This window comes from Miniopterus natalensis, chromosome 10 (assembly GCF_054644295.1).
Source record: "Miniopterus natalensis isolate mMinNat1 chromosome 10, mMinNat1.hap1, whole genome shotgun sequence".
NCBI classification, from domain to species: domain Eukaryota; kingdom Metazoa; phylum Chordata; class Mammalia; order Chiroptera; family Miniopteridae; genus Miniopterus; species Miniopterus natalensis.
In genome coordinates this window covers 52,852,425-52,865,478 of record NC_142090.1, presented here as the reverse complement: position 1 = coordinate 52,865,478, position 13,054 = coordinate 52,852,425, and the positions used below count along the sequence as shown (strand labels likewise).

The following is a 13,054-nucleotide window of genomic DNA, read 5'->3' as shown; positions in this document are numbered from 1 at the left end:
CCTTAGCCAGAAGCAAAATACATAAATAGTCAAGAAAATTAAAAAGAACAGGGCAAAGAGTTATCCACATTGTTGTAGGCCCCCCAAGTAGTTTGCTTGAGGTTACTATTTATTTTCCTCAAATATTTACATTCTTTCCTAACACATTCTGAAATCATTACATTGAATTTTCTAAAGTATTCCATCTATGTGAAGAGCTGAGAAGGTATTTGTAAGCTTATATTGGCAGAAAGAAAGACTAATGAACATGTAAAATATTCATTATCTGATTATAACAAAACTAAACACTGAATTAATACCAGTAAAAGAACAAATAACATAATGTCATCAACAGTAGTGGAGGGTCCATCATCCATGTCTTTCTTTGGTGGAAGCAGTGATAGTGCTGACTCATTCATAATTTGTTCACAACTTTCATTTAAAAAGAAATTAGTGTATGCTGTGTTTTCCATTTAACATTTTCAGATTTTTGTTTCCATTATTCATGTCAGTTCTAACACTATAAAGGAAAAGTTCACTAATTGTTAATATAATTTATATTGAGACGCATTATTTCATTTTAGGACCAAGAGTCATGACTAGGATTATTATATATATCTAATGTGCATTCTCTTTTTATTTTTATTATTCATTTATTTTTAATCCTCACCGAGGACACACTTAGAGAGAAGAAGGGAGAGAGAGAGACACAGAGAGAGAGGGAGAAAGAGAGGAAGGGAGAGAAGAAGAGAGAAACATCCATATGAGAGACAAACTAATCTGTTGTCTTCTGCAAAGGTATGTGCCTGACCCAAATCAAACCGGCAACCGTTGGGCTCAGAGGACACCACTCAGCTAACTGAGCCACTCTTGCCAGGCACATTCTCTTTTTAATAAACACTGGAGAGATGTAGAATAGATCTCCTGCTTTCAAATACTGTAAAAAACAAAACTAAACAAACCAAAATAAAACTGATGCAGGAAATAAGGAATATGGAACATCATTTCTAGAGATAACTCTTAAAGGGTGTGTGTGTGTATGTGCATGTGTCAGAAAGAGGGAGCAAGAGAGAAAACAATAATAACACTTACATAGCACTGACTATGTGTCAGACATGTTACAAATGCTTTATATATATAAACTGCTTTAATCCTCACAACAAACTATGTATTAAATACTTTAATTAGACCCATTTCATAGATACAGAGGGACATAATGCAAAGACAAGCTAAAAAACAAGACACCACAGGTCTTATTGCCAACACTAAAATTAAAGGCTCTAGAAGACTGAGATTTTCCTAATTCTGAGGCAAGCAGTCCTGACCTGGTATTTGGTACTACATATAATATTTTCCAAGTGGGAATGACTAGGACTTTCAGACCTCAAGAGTTTCTGCCTGCCACAAGATTAGATAAAGAGCACAAATTCCATCACATACTTTATACTGTACTATATTTTAGAATTTGGGAATATCTTTTTTTAAAAAATGTCTTTATTGATTTCAGAGATAGAAAGGGAGAGGGGGAGAGAAAGATAGAAACATCAATGATGAGTCATTGATAGGCTGCCTCCTCCATGCCCCTACTGGGAATCAAGCTGGAAATCCAGACATGTGCCCTGACCAGAAATTGAACCTTGATCTTGTCGATCATAGGTTGATGCTCAACTGCTAAGCCATGCCATTGGCGAGAATTTGGGGATATCTTTTTTAAAAATTGAGTTAATTAGAAAATATTATTGCCCAAGGTCTAATAAAAAGGGAAGATACTGTAAGTAAATCAAAAATGTTGCATTTGCTAAAGAATATAATTGTCATAATTTATTTTTAATTATGCCAAAATTTCAAATACCTATATATTTATCATTTACATGTAATATTATAGCTTCTTAAAGATAATCACTTCTACTAATTCCACAAGTAAACCATGTTTTCCTCATTCCATGGATCATCTATGAGATTCTTTTATCTCTGTAAGCTTGACCTTGACAATAAACCCTTGGAGAGTATCTAGATGTTCTTAGCCTACACAGTGTGAGTTACTTATCTGACCAATAAGACTGATGGAACATAAACAAGAAAAAATAATTTAGATGTATGCCATACATTGGGCTAGTCTAACCAGAATTGGTGAATTAAAAATTGCTTTACATTTAAAAGTTTCTACTGGTTATATTTGTTAAAAAGTTGTCTCATCACATATATCTGTAGGTAAATTTACAGATATAGTTCAATTGATATGGATATATATTTTCTTAACTCTTCTCAGGAAAAGTACTTTAATGCAAAAAGTATCTTTTTAAAAATGTTGAATATGTTTCATTGAATACATGATTATATATTGAAAATATAGCAGTCCTAAAAAGTGTGATGGCAGTTATGTAAAAGGGATATTTACTATGGTTTCTCAATTAATATAAAGTAGTAATTGATCAAAGTAGCATTAAACTTAGAGATAACCTTTAATTTAAGTGTGCAAAGTCCTCACAGGCAGGCTCCAAAACATGGGACCTTGCTTTCACGGATGCTCTTGGTTCAAGGGACTTTGCATACCTGTAAAAAGAAGAGCTCCACTGATAAGAGAAGCTGACAATATTTACTTTAATGAATGACTGTGAGGATTATAAATACTGTTAATAGTATATTGCTGTATCCATTCTAGTGCCTTGTACAGATTCTTTATTAAACATATGTGACTATTAATATTATTATTATGGAGAGAGTTATATTTTATTTAGCTTGTTCTCCCATGAAGTTTTTGAAGCTATGGTAAGCTTAAAAGTTTTAGCAATTCTCATGTCATTTTATTCATTCACTCCAGTAATTCATCCACTTGTTCACTTAACACATATTCATTGACTACCAACTAAATATTAGGCTCCATTCTATTTTTTGTAAATGCAATAAAGTATGAAAAAATGTCCTTGAAAAAAATGTAGGCAGATGATGACATAGAGCATCAAAAACTTTTCCAGTGTATTAGTGTTCTCAATGAGCTTTGATCTAAACCACTCCCTTTAACCAGAAACAACAGGGGGCTTGCCCTCATTTTATGGCATATTATACTTCCAAGTGTTCCACTTCCTTTCTCACTGGGCTAATCTCCCAGTTCTTCACTTACAGCTTCCTTTAATGTCTTGTCGTAACTAATGTCCTCATTTATGGCATCTACCTCTCCTCCTGGATGACATTTGATCTTCACAAAGGAAGATTACATTTCTTTCCCAGCACTATAAATATTACTGTTTTCTTTTCTAAAATAAGTTTCTATGATTTAGTGCAGAAAAATTAAATAATAATTGTTTATTTTCAGGCTCTTTGTCTTTTCTCAGTAGCATATTCAGGTCACACTTTTCTCAAACTCCTCCCCAGATCCTTCATCACCCCTCCCCCCAGCACACATATAACAAACATACATATCTCATATACCTTTCACCCAAGAAGTCAATCTGGCAGAGCTGTACTGAACCAATTTCTGTTCTCAGGATAAATGGGGTGGAGTAGAAAATTTACTCATCTCCTAGGTGGCAATTTTTACTGGAAGTGGTGTACTATCCAGATCAAATACATAAGAAACTCTCTTTAAAAATTATATATAGAATTAATAGAAAAATAGAATAGTGTTTCACATATCCTATCTTTAATATAAACTGAGTAAAAATATTGCTGGTGATATCACTGGTGAGTTAAAAATCAATACAGTGTGGTTTTCAGCTGTTCAAATGCTTTATTTTAAATTTCTTGTAAAAACTAATTCATCTGAATATAAGTAAAAATACAGGTATCTTAATATTGAGATTGCTCAAACATAATGCTCTCTATTATATAAGATCATCATAAGATATCCTATTTCTTTGCCAGAACTTTACTTTCTTGGTCATAGAAACCAGTTTTGTGCAATAAGGGAAATTTAACAGATGGCAAAGCCACAGCTCAGAAAAGAAAAAAAATAATCATCCCTTCTGGTTTAGATAATCCCTAGAGTCTTGCCTTTGAAATGAGACTAGTTTCCTATAGCAATACCTTAAAAAGAAGAATGGGGTTTTGGTTGGAATCTGTGACTAGAATGAAGGAATCCTAGCTTATAATTTTGGTTGTACCATTTATTCATTGTCTCTTGGAGCAGTCAAGTAGCACTGATTAATAAATAAATATAGCTAAACTGCCCCTGGGGCTCTGTGAAAAGCACACTAGGCAAGTATACATTGTCCCCAGAAATATTTAAAATATCGTTATTCATATATCAGATGGCAAAAATATAAAACATAGGAGAGATTGTTTTCATCAGTCTGAAAATACGTAAAATCCTGTAGAAATCAAGAGTAATTGTCTCAGTGTTTTTTACAAGGTTGAGAGAATCCTATTGAAAAGGGTAGAATTATCTTCTCAAAGTACAGCATATAAATCTTTCTTTGGATTACTATGTCACATTTTCTCTTTCCCTTGAACTTTTACATGGTGGAAAAGAATTCCTCAAGAGTTCAGTAGAAACATCACATTACAAAACATCCAGTTATGAACACCCATTGTACACAGAAAGTGAGGTGAATTTAATAAAATAGCCCGAACTAAGCAAGGGCAGCAACTGACCTTTGGAAATAGGAGCTTGTGATAAGAAGTTTAGTTTGGGAACCTGATGTTCTCATCCGCCCACTGACCCTCAAGAAGAAACAACCTAAGTAAATGAAGTGCTGGATGTGAATCTAGATGATGAAGGAGGTGGAACCAGTCATGCTCTGACCCTGTGTAAGAAAGTGTTGTCAGAAGAAAGGTAGAGCGAATGATGCTTGGAACACAAAGGCTCAGAGCTCAGAGCTTTAAAGTGAGAGTCTCTTCTCTTTTGTGTCAGATACATTATGAGTATTGGCAATTGTTTTTGAGCTATCACAGAAAAGGTACAGACACGAGATGTGAATACCATTCTATCTAACGTCTGAAATAAGGTAGGAAACTTTTATCACATTTTATCTGATTTTTGTCCGCAGGTTTTTGTTTATGAAGTGATTTGAGTCATGACATTTATTCCATTTAAACCATACTCTTTAAATTTAGAAATATAAACACACTCATTTTGAGCCAGAATGAAGCACTAACAAAAATTAGTGTCTTTATAAAATTTTGTTCTGGGCCTTTATTGCTTTTCAGTTTCATTTATGAAGAGCCAATGCACACACTGTTGATGAATCAGATTAAGGAAAATCACAGCATGCACAGTTTAATTTCTACTGGGAAGCCCCGGTTATCCCCTGTGAGGATTAGTGTTTCAGAGCAGGTATACATTCTTGTCCTAAAACAAATGACTTGAGTGTAACACCAGTGCCCATGTGTTTATGCATCTTAATGCCTTAAATGTTACCTAATTATATTGTATGAAATTCTAAATATATACCAAGAAAATGAAAGGGAATAGAGATCTATATTTCAGAATGTATTATGGCCCCAGTTGTTAATGCCCTGGAGGAAAGATGGAAGTTTTAAAACAGGTAGCATGGTAAACCAGCTTTACAGTAGATTTGAGCTGCAGATGGGTTGCTTGTTATAAGTTCAAAGAACTCCAGTAGAGACTAAACTAAAAATAAAAAATATTAAAGTGCCCAGACTGTTTATGATGAGTGCTTGACATTTATTACTTCCTTTGACTTTTTTCTTCCTTAAAAAAAAATCCTGTGTGATTTAAGAGGACCAAACTTTTAGCTGCTATAGAGTCAGAAATTAAGTTAGTCAGAAAATGATATTCCCTTGTTACCAAATTTGATTCATGGAAAAATTGTGGAGATACTCCCTTTCCCAAATGATTTTTGACAGTTTTCTAAATCCCCTTTCAACTATCTTAGCTCTTTAGGTCTGGAATACCTATGCCATGGGAAAACTCGGAGGGGAAAAGCAAAGAGCAGGAATTTACTATATTACCCTTTAGCTCTTGGTTTCTCAAGCCTCCATGCCTTCTTCACCAGTGAAGAAAAGAGTCACACTGGATGAGGTGCTGCCTGGCCCATCACAATCAAGTTTCCATTCAGGGAAAAACGTCATTATAGGGTTTAGAATACTTTTTATTTATGTCTCATAAACAAGTTTAAAAATAACACCAATAAAGGATGTTAACCATATGCCGTCTCACAGTTTGTGACTAACGGGGATAAAGTTACCAGAGCTCCCTCAAGCCCTTTGAACTTGGGAGCCAGTGTGCATTTCTTTTCCATTGTACAATATGATAAACAGTAACCCCTTCATTGCCACTCCAGAGTGTGGGGCAGGCTCCCTTTGTACTAGAATACTCTCAAACAGATGCTTACATTCAGTAGGCTTTTGTTTTTCTTATTTGCCTTTAGAAATACGTTTAGATAAAAGCATGATTGACAATCAGAGGTTAAAAAATGTCCAAAAGATTCCTAGGCGTCAGAGCCGTGATCAGGAATTTTAACAGAGTTTTAAGAATAGGTTTTATTATTCAAAAATAAACAAGTTAAAGATAAATCATTACTTTTAGATAACAACATAACCTTTAGTATCACAGAACATGTAATGTAGCCAGTGATGCTACCTTCATTTCGCAAATTCACATACCATTTTATCAAGTCCTAAATATGGTAAAACAACATTCTTCAGGCTACCTTAACATGTTATTTCTTGTAAAAGAGAGTCACATTTATCGTTTTTCCTTACATTCTGTATACACTTAGGTAAGTTAAGGGAGTGAAAATGTACAAAATCAGTCATAGAGAGACTTAAGTCTGGATGTGATGTTCCCATCATCACATCATCATTGTCACCTCCATAACCCACATGGTGTTCTAAAAACTCCAAATGCTAAGTGCATGTTGCATTTTATTCCTATGCTTTGGGAAAGGATTATAAATCTCTAGATACTCCATAAAGCTAAATAAAAAGTGATAGAAGCAGGATTGTTTCATCTGCCATCACAATAAAAAGAGTATTACAATTTTAAAAGTCTTGCCTATTTTATCAGTTGGCAATTGTATAAAGGATCAGAAAACAGCCGTACAGCATTACAGAATGTTTCTGTTTTTATTTTTGCAAGTGATTTTGGTATGACTACGAAACTCGACACTATCTCTCTCTCATTCACGTAATGAGACTGATAGTGAATGTGAGCTCAGAATAAAATCGTAGGAGTTTTGCAATCAATGGAAATAATACAAGGACGCAGAGGAGATCAACCTCTGAAGTTCTCTAGGTTAGACCAAAGAGAAGGAAGAGTACAGACCTCAGAGATATTTGCCAAAGACTATAAATTTAAATAATTGTTCAGGTTTCAAATTTCAACAGTTGGCATAGTTTACCAGATGTGTACTTGCGCATTTAGAATTCTACAATCTTTGCAAAAAGGTCAAGGTTCGGTGTGAAAGGACCTTGGCCAAGAGTGTTGCCTTTGAGTGCAGATGGTTTGAATGGAAATCCTAGGTGAAGACAGGAGTGAGCTTTCCACAATCTCACTTTTCTGTGCCTCAGTTTAGTCAGCTATATATCATGGGGGTAGAAAGAACAGTAACCTTACAAAATGACTGTGAAGGTAACGGAGGTAATTTACATGCAGCAACTAAAAGAATGTCTGTGTTATGATAAATGTTCAAAAATATTATTTATTTTTACTTGATATATTTTTATTCACCTTTGAGCGAAGGCTTGCCCATGCTGGGTCCATAGTAACCCTGGGTACTTCACTTCATGATGGTGATCTGCATTCAATTTAAAGGTTCAGAGCTTCATCTGAATTCTGTCTACCCTTTACTTAGAATTTATCTCCAGCAACCAAAGTAGAACTCGAAAAGACATACATGCTTCATAGATGAAGTACTTGCCAAACTTTACATTATTAAAATTTGAAGAAAGCTATTAGAAATAATGTCATGAACCTCCTATGAGTGTCTTTTGATACATAAGACCAGGTACCAGCAGGCATGGTTAAACTATTCATAGTAGCATGCACAAATAAACAGAGCTAATCCATGATAATCAAAGCCAGATTAGCAATTACCTGTGTATATAGTTGGGTAATGACTGGGAGTGTGCACAATGCAAGCTTCTGGATACTGATAATTTTTTTATATCTTGAGTAGGTGGTGGTTATATATGTCATTTTGTAAAGATTGGTCAGCTAACACAAAATGTATACACTTTACAATTGTCAAACTAAAATAAAACTATTTTTAAAATGTTCGAGGAAGAGACATCTAGAAGTAAAGATTTTCATGAAATGCATGTTATTTAAAATTCACATTGGCATATTATGGGCTATTGTCCTCTGATTTCAATTCTCAGGGAAGTTCCTAAACCATTGTATCTCAACTCTTAGGTATAATCCCTTCTAAGTTTAGGCCATGAAATCAGCTCCATCTCCTTTCATTCTTTTTTCTACTTAGTTCCACTGACCTTTGAATAATTTCTTGTTATTTTACTGAAAACTTGAATACCCAACTTATTTTTTTTTTTTTAATTTCCCATCTAAATTTTATTGCTGTCTTATGCAAATTCAATGTCTTTGTGTTTGCTCAGCTGACAACCTGCCCTTTCAATTCCTCAGTCTCATCTCCACTTGACTGGACTTCAGTGACTAAATCTCATAGTCACATTTGGGCCCTGTCATCACCAGGAGGGGTTTGGAATAAAAGCCTGAGACCACTACATCTATTACAGCCTCCTTCCTGCTGGCGCTCTCATTCAGCTATTCCCAGTACAGCAGTTCAGCTCTCTTTCTCATCCACACATCCAACAGCCTGATGCTTCTATTTTCTCCATTGCTATCTTTTTTTTTCTTTCATTTTTACAACTTCCTTGTTTATCTTACAATTCACTGTGAGGATTAATACCTCATGTTCCCAGGCCAATTGAATTCCTTTGAATCTTTCTGCCAAACCCCAGTCTTGGATCATCTGAACCGCCTGTCATCTCTATTCTTCCGTCAGAACTACTAGAGAAATCACAAAACAATGAAAGTCAGTAACTGTACACATTCATAATGACCAGCACCCACCAGGCCCTGATGCTGCCCAGTGATTCTTGGTTTTCCTCATCAGCTTTCTCCAAAGTTCTCCACAGCAGTCATTTCAGAGTGTACTTACCTTTCTCACCTACAGCCTCTCCCTGTCTCCATCTCTTTCTCTCAGAGATAGTTTAGCTACCTACGCAATGAAGAAAATATTAACCACTGAATGAAAACCATCTCAACCTTCTGCCACCTAATGGGTAAATGTAACTATCTCATAAACTTTTTCCCTCTCGATACAGAAGGTGTTTTCTTCTTCCTCTCGAAGTGTGTCTGGGCCTCAGTTCTCTGCTTCCTCCTATAACTCTCACTCTATTTTTCTATAGTTTCACTCCTATCACTTTAACTGTTACTTCTGTACTATAGCTCTTAGTGTTATTTTACAACAACTGCCTTGCCTTCCATGTAAAACTTCCTCTATCCCATACCTCCTTCTAGCTACTACTCTCCTTTTCCTTTTCTTCCTTTCACAGTTAAATATCTACATATAGCCCAATTGGTGTGGCTCAGCGGTGGAGCATCAACCTAGGATCCAGGAGATCGAGGTTCAATTCCTGGGCAGGGAACATGCCCTGGTTGTGGGCTCGATCCCCAGTAGGGGGAGTGCTGGAGGCAGCCGATCAATGACTCTCTCTCATGACTGATGTTTCTATCTCTCTTTTCCTCTCCTTTTCTCTCTCTGAAATCAATAAAGATATATTTAAATATATATATATCTACATATATAATGTAGATACACACATACATATATTTATATATAAAACATGTATAATACACACAGGCATGTGTAATACGTACATTGCATATCTATATCTAACTATAATGTGTAATATACATACATATATAATACATAAATTATATGTCTATATCTATCATACACAACTTTAGTCTCTACAAAACTGATCTCATAGGGTTGCAAATAAGGAAAAACTAGGTCACAGTCTAATGGACACTTTTTGAACCTTATACTTCTGACTTTTTAAACATTCTCTGTACAGTCTAAACTCTGTGAAGTATGAGGCCTGGGCCTAGATTTGTCTTTCTACTTCTGTATTTTCAAGCCTCTCATGGTAGGTTTTCAGTAAATATTTACTGCATAATTTAATTAATGTTATTGAAAGTCATATAATATTCTTCACCACAACTTGCATTTACAAATATATTGACCTTTGTAGAAAGCGTAATTCTAAGTTACTTAAGCATGAAGGAAATATTTACTAAAGCTTTCAGAGCCACGGACGTCTATAGAACCTTACACTTGTAGCATTTTCAAATAAACGGATGAGTTTACATAATGCAATTTCTGAAAATGGATAGGAGAGTAAAATAATGTATTTTATTTTATATCATCCAATATATCTTGACTCTTTGTATCAGAGGCTTTCAATTTTTGTATGTCATTGTGAATTATTCTGTAGGTGAGAACTTGTATTTCTAATTCATATGTATGGGGAAATTTAGTTTTCATAAATAATTCATATTCTTCAAGAATTAAAGAAATAGCTTAGGTAAGCAGTAATTTTTCTGACAGGTGCACAACTATGAGAGAGACTTTGCTTTCAATAATGGATCTTATATGTGTAGCACATTTTGTTTTATATGCTACAGCAGCGTCAATACCACATCTGGAAAAATAATCTGATTCTGTCTGTGTTATTTGGGTTTGCCCTTATATGGAGGTCAGTGTTCTCTTACTTGAGTATGAATGGTTTTTCCATCTTTTATCTTTCACAAATGATTATCAATCCTACCTCCCTGTGGCTGACTGTTAAATTATATAATACTATATTTTTGCAACAAAGAGAATCACTGCCCAGCAGGTAGCAGTCAAGTGGCCTAATGCTGATCTTACTCCTGATCCATACTTGCCAAACTCTCCCACAGAGAACAGTGACATTTGCTTGGAATATCCACTGTCCAGCCACTCTAGCATCTAATCTTAGATTAACATGAATATTAAAAGAGTTGCATAGCATTTTGACACCTAATAGCGTATTTTTCTTGAATTGCAGAATATTATTTTTTAAGCCGTATTATTCTTACAGTTTTATTTATTGTAAGAATATGTACTATCAAATTTTTCAGGATGTAAAAAGAATTTCTTCATTCTCAGGACCAGAAACTAGTATTTGATACATTCTTGGCATTGGTTTATTTTATTTTGCGGAACTTGAATCACAATTTTGTTTTGTATTTTGTTAATCCTCCCCCCAGGATATTTTTTCCATTGATTTTTAAAGAGAGTGGAAGGGGGGCAGAGAGAGAGAGAGAGAAAACATTTATGTATCTCTATCACATTGATCAGTTGCCTCCTGCACTGCCCCAGCTGGGGACAGGAATCGAACCTGCAACCCAAGCACATGCTCTTGACCGGGGATCAAACCCACAGTCCATCCGTGCACAGACCAACACTCCACCCACTGAGCCACACCGGCCAGGACTTGAATCACATTTTTTATTGTATTAACTCTCATTGTCTAAATAGCAGCTCACAAGAGTACAAAGAGAATGTGGGGTTCTTTTGTTATTCGAGATCAGAAGAGAGCCCCTACTTCTTGCAAGAATCCTATAGAGGAAGTGACCCAGGAAATCCTACCAGTTGCCCTGAGAATTAAAATAGCTTGTTTTACTGCTCAGGGGAAGCCCAGCATGTGGTGAAGCTGGATGAGTCATGTAATAATAAGTTTTGGGTAAAGAGTACTGGGGCAGTCACTAGATGTATAGCATGGTTTCTGTGGGACCTCTGCTCTGGGGACAGCCTTTCAAGCTATAAAGAAATATCGTTTTCTTGAGTCAGCCTTCTGGCTCAAAAACAGTCTCCCTGTCTTCACTTAAGCAGAGATGTCCTCACTTAAGGATAAATGAGAACACACTGCTTTTCCTGGAGTCAGTTCTTCTGACCATGTGTACTGGCTTCCAGTCCTCCTGTCCACTTGGAAACAGACTCTTGGCTCTCAGTCATGTAAATCAGCCCTCCTGGCTTCTAACCTGTTGTTTCCCAGTTAGAAGTCCAACCCAGCTGCTCTCCTGATTACTTACCAAAGCATAGCACCTTGTATCAGCAAATGATACTTTCCATTGTAACCAATGCTCCTGCAAACCCAAAGAACTATAAGGCTGATAGAATTAAAGATAGCCAGTTGTATACAATAAAGAAATCAATAGGTTATGAAAGCCATATTATGTTAAAATTTGACACATAGTTCTCTTGTTGCATAAATGGCTTAAAAGGCATTGGTTATATTTGAACCTATTTATACTGTGAAATTCTTATAAGAAAAACCCTATAGGAAGAGTAAGTTTTATGAATTTACCACTACTATATAAGAACTATTTAACTCTTTAACAGATTATCTCATATTCTGGCCGTGGGCATTGTTTCCTAAATTAAACAGAAAACAAAAGTGAGAACCAAGTATTCCATAATTGACAAAGAAGAGTTGATTCCTAATAGATTTTGTAACAAGTGATGAAATCAGAATAAAATACTACAAGTCTGGAATTTTTTCTTCATCACATATTTTTAAAATAACCTATTGGTAGAGATAGCCATTTGAAGAAAGGTTCCATTACTTAGAAATAGTGAACTGTCAACTTATATTGAATTGTGAAAACAGATTAAAATGAAAATGTAAAGTGCCAAGCTTGTTTTAGAGTTAAAAAAAATCATACTGGCCTGTGGCCAAAATATTTGCCTCCAAATGTCATCTTTAGAACAATTTTTTAAACCCACTGTGATTGCCTCTCCCTCCTCTCAATTCCCGGCAGGCTAAAGCAGACCTCACATAGTCCCACACAGATGTAGACAGAGAAACTGCTCATTATCAATCAACGAACACAAACAAGTTGAAGACTGCTCAGTTCCCCCTGTTAAAGGTAAAGAGGCTTAAAGCCCCCAAAGAGTTTATTATTCTGGGACTGAGATCGTCAAAGTCATTTGATTTTTGACTTGCACAGTAGCCACAAAGGTTAAATTGAGGTTAAGTTTCCCAAAAAAAATGGAAGCAATTAAACAGTTAAATAATGTTGTTTTATTTTTTGTTTTTAACACAGATACCAAAAAAGGTATTA

The 13,054-nt window shown here is 35.3% G+C and overlaps 1 protein-coding gene across 8 annotated transcripts in view; it reads left to right on the top strand.

Annotated features, from left to right (window-relative positions):
- SEMA3A (semaphorin 3A) overlaps positions 1-13,054 on the top strand; it is a 437,330-nt gene that overhangs the window by 170,558 nt on the left and 253,718 nt on the right. Inside the window, exon 6 of one of the 8 annotated variants that reach the window (XM_016219558.2) lies at positions 12,752-12,859. The exons of the other annotated variants lie outside the window; for them this stretch is intronic. The gene's annotated coding sequence lies outside the window, so the exon portion shown is untranslated. The remainder of the gene's footprint in view (positions 1-12,751; positions 12,860-13,054) is intronic. 8 annotated transcript variants of the gene reach the window in all.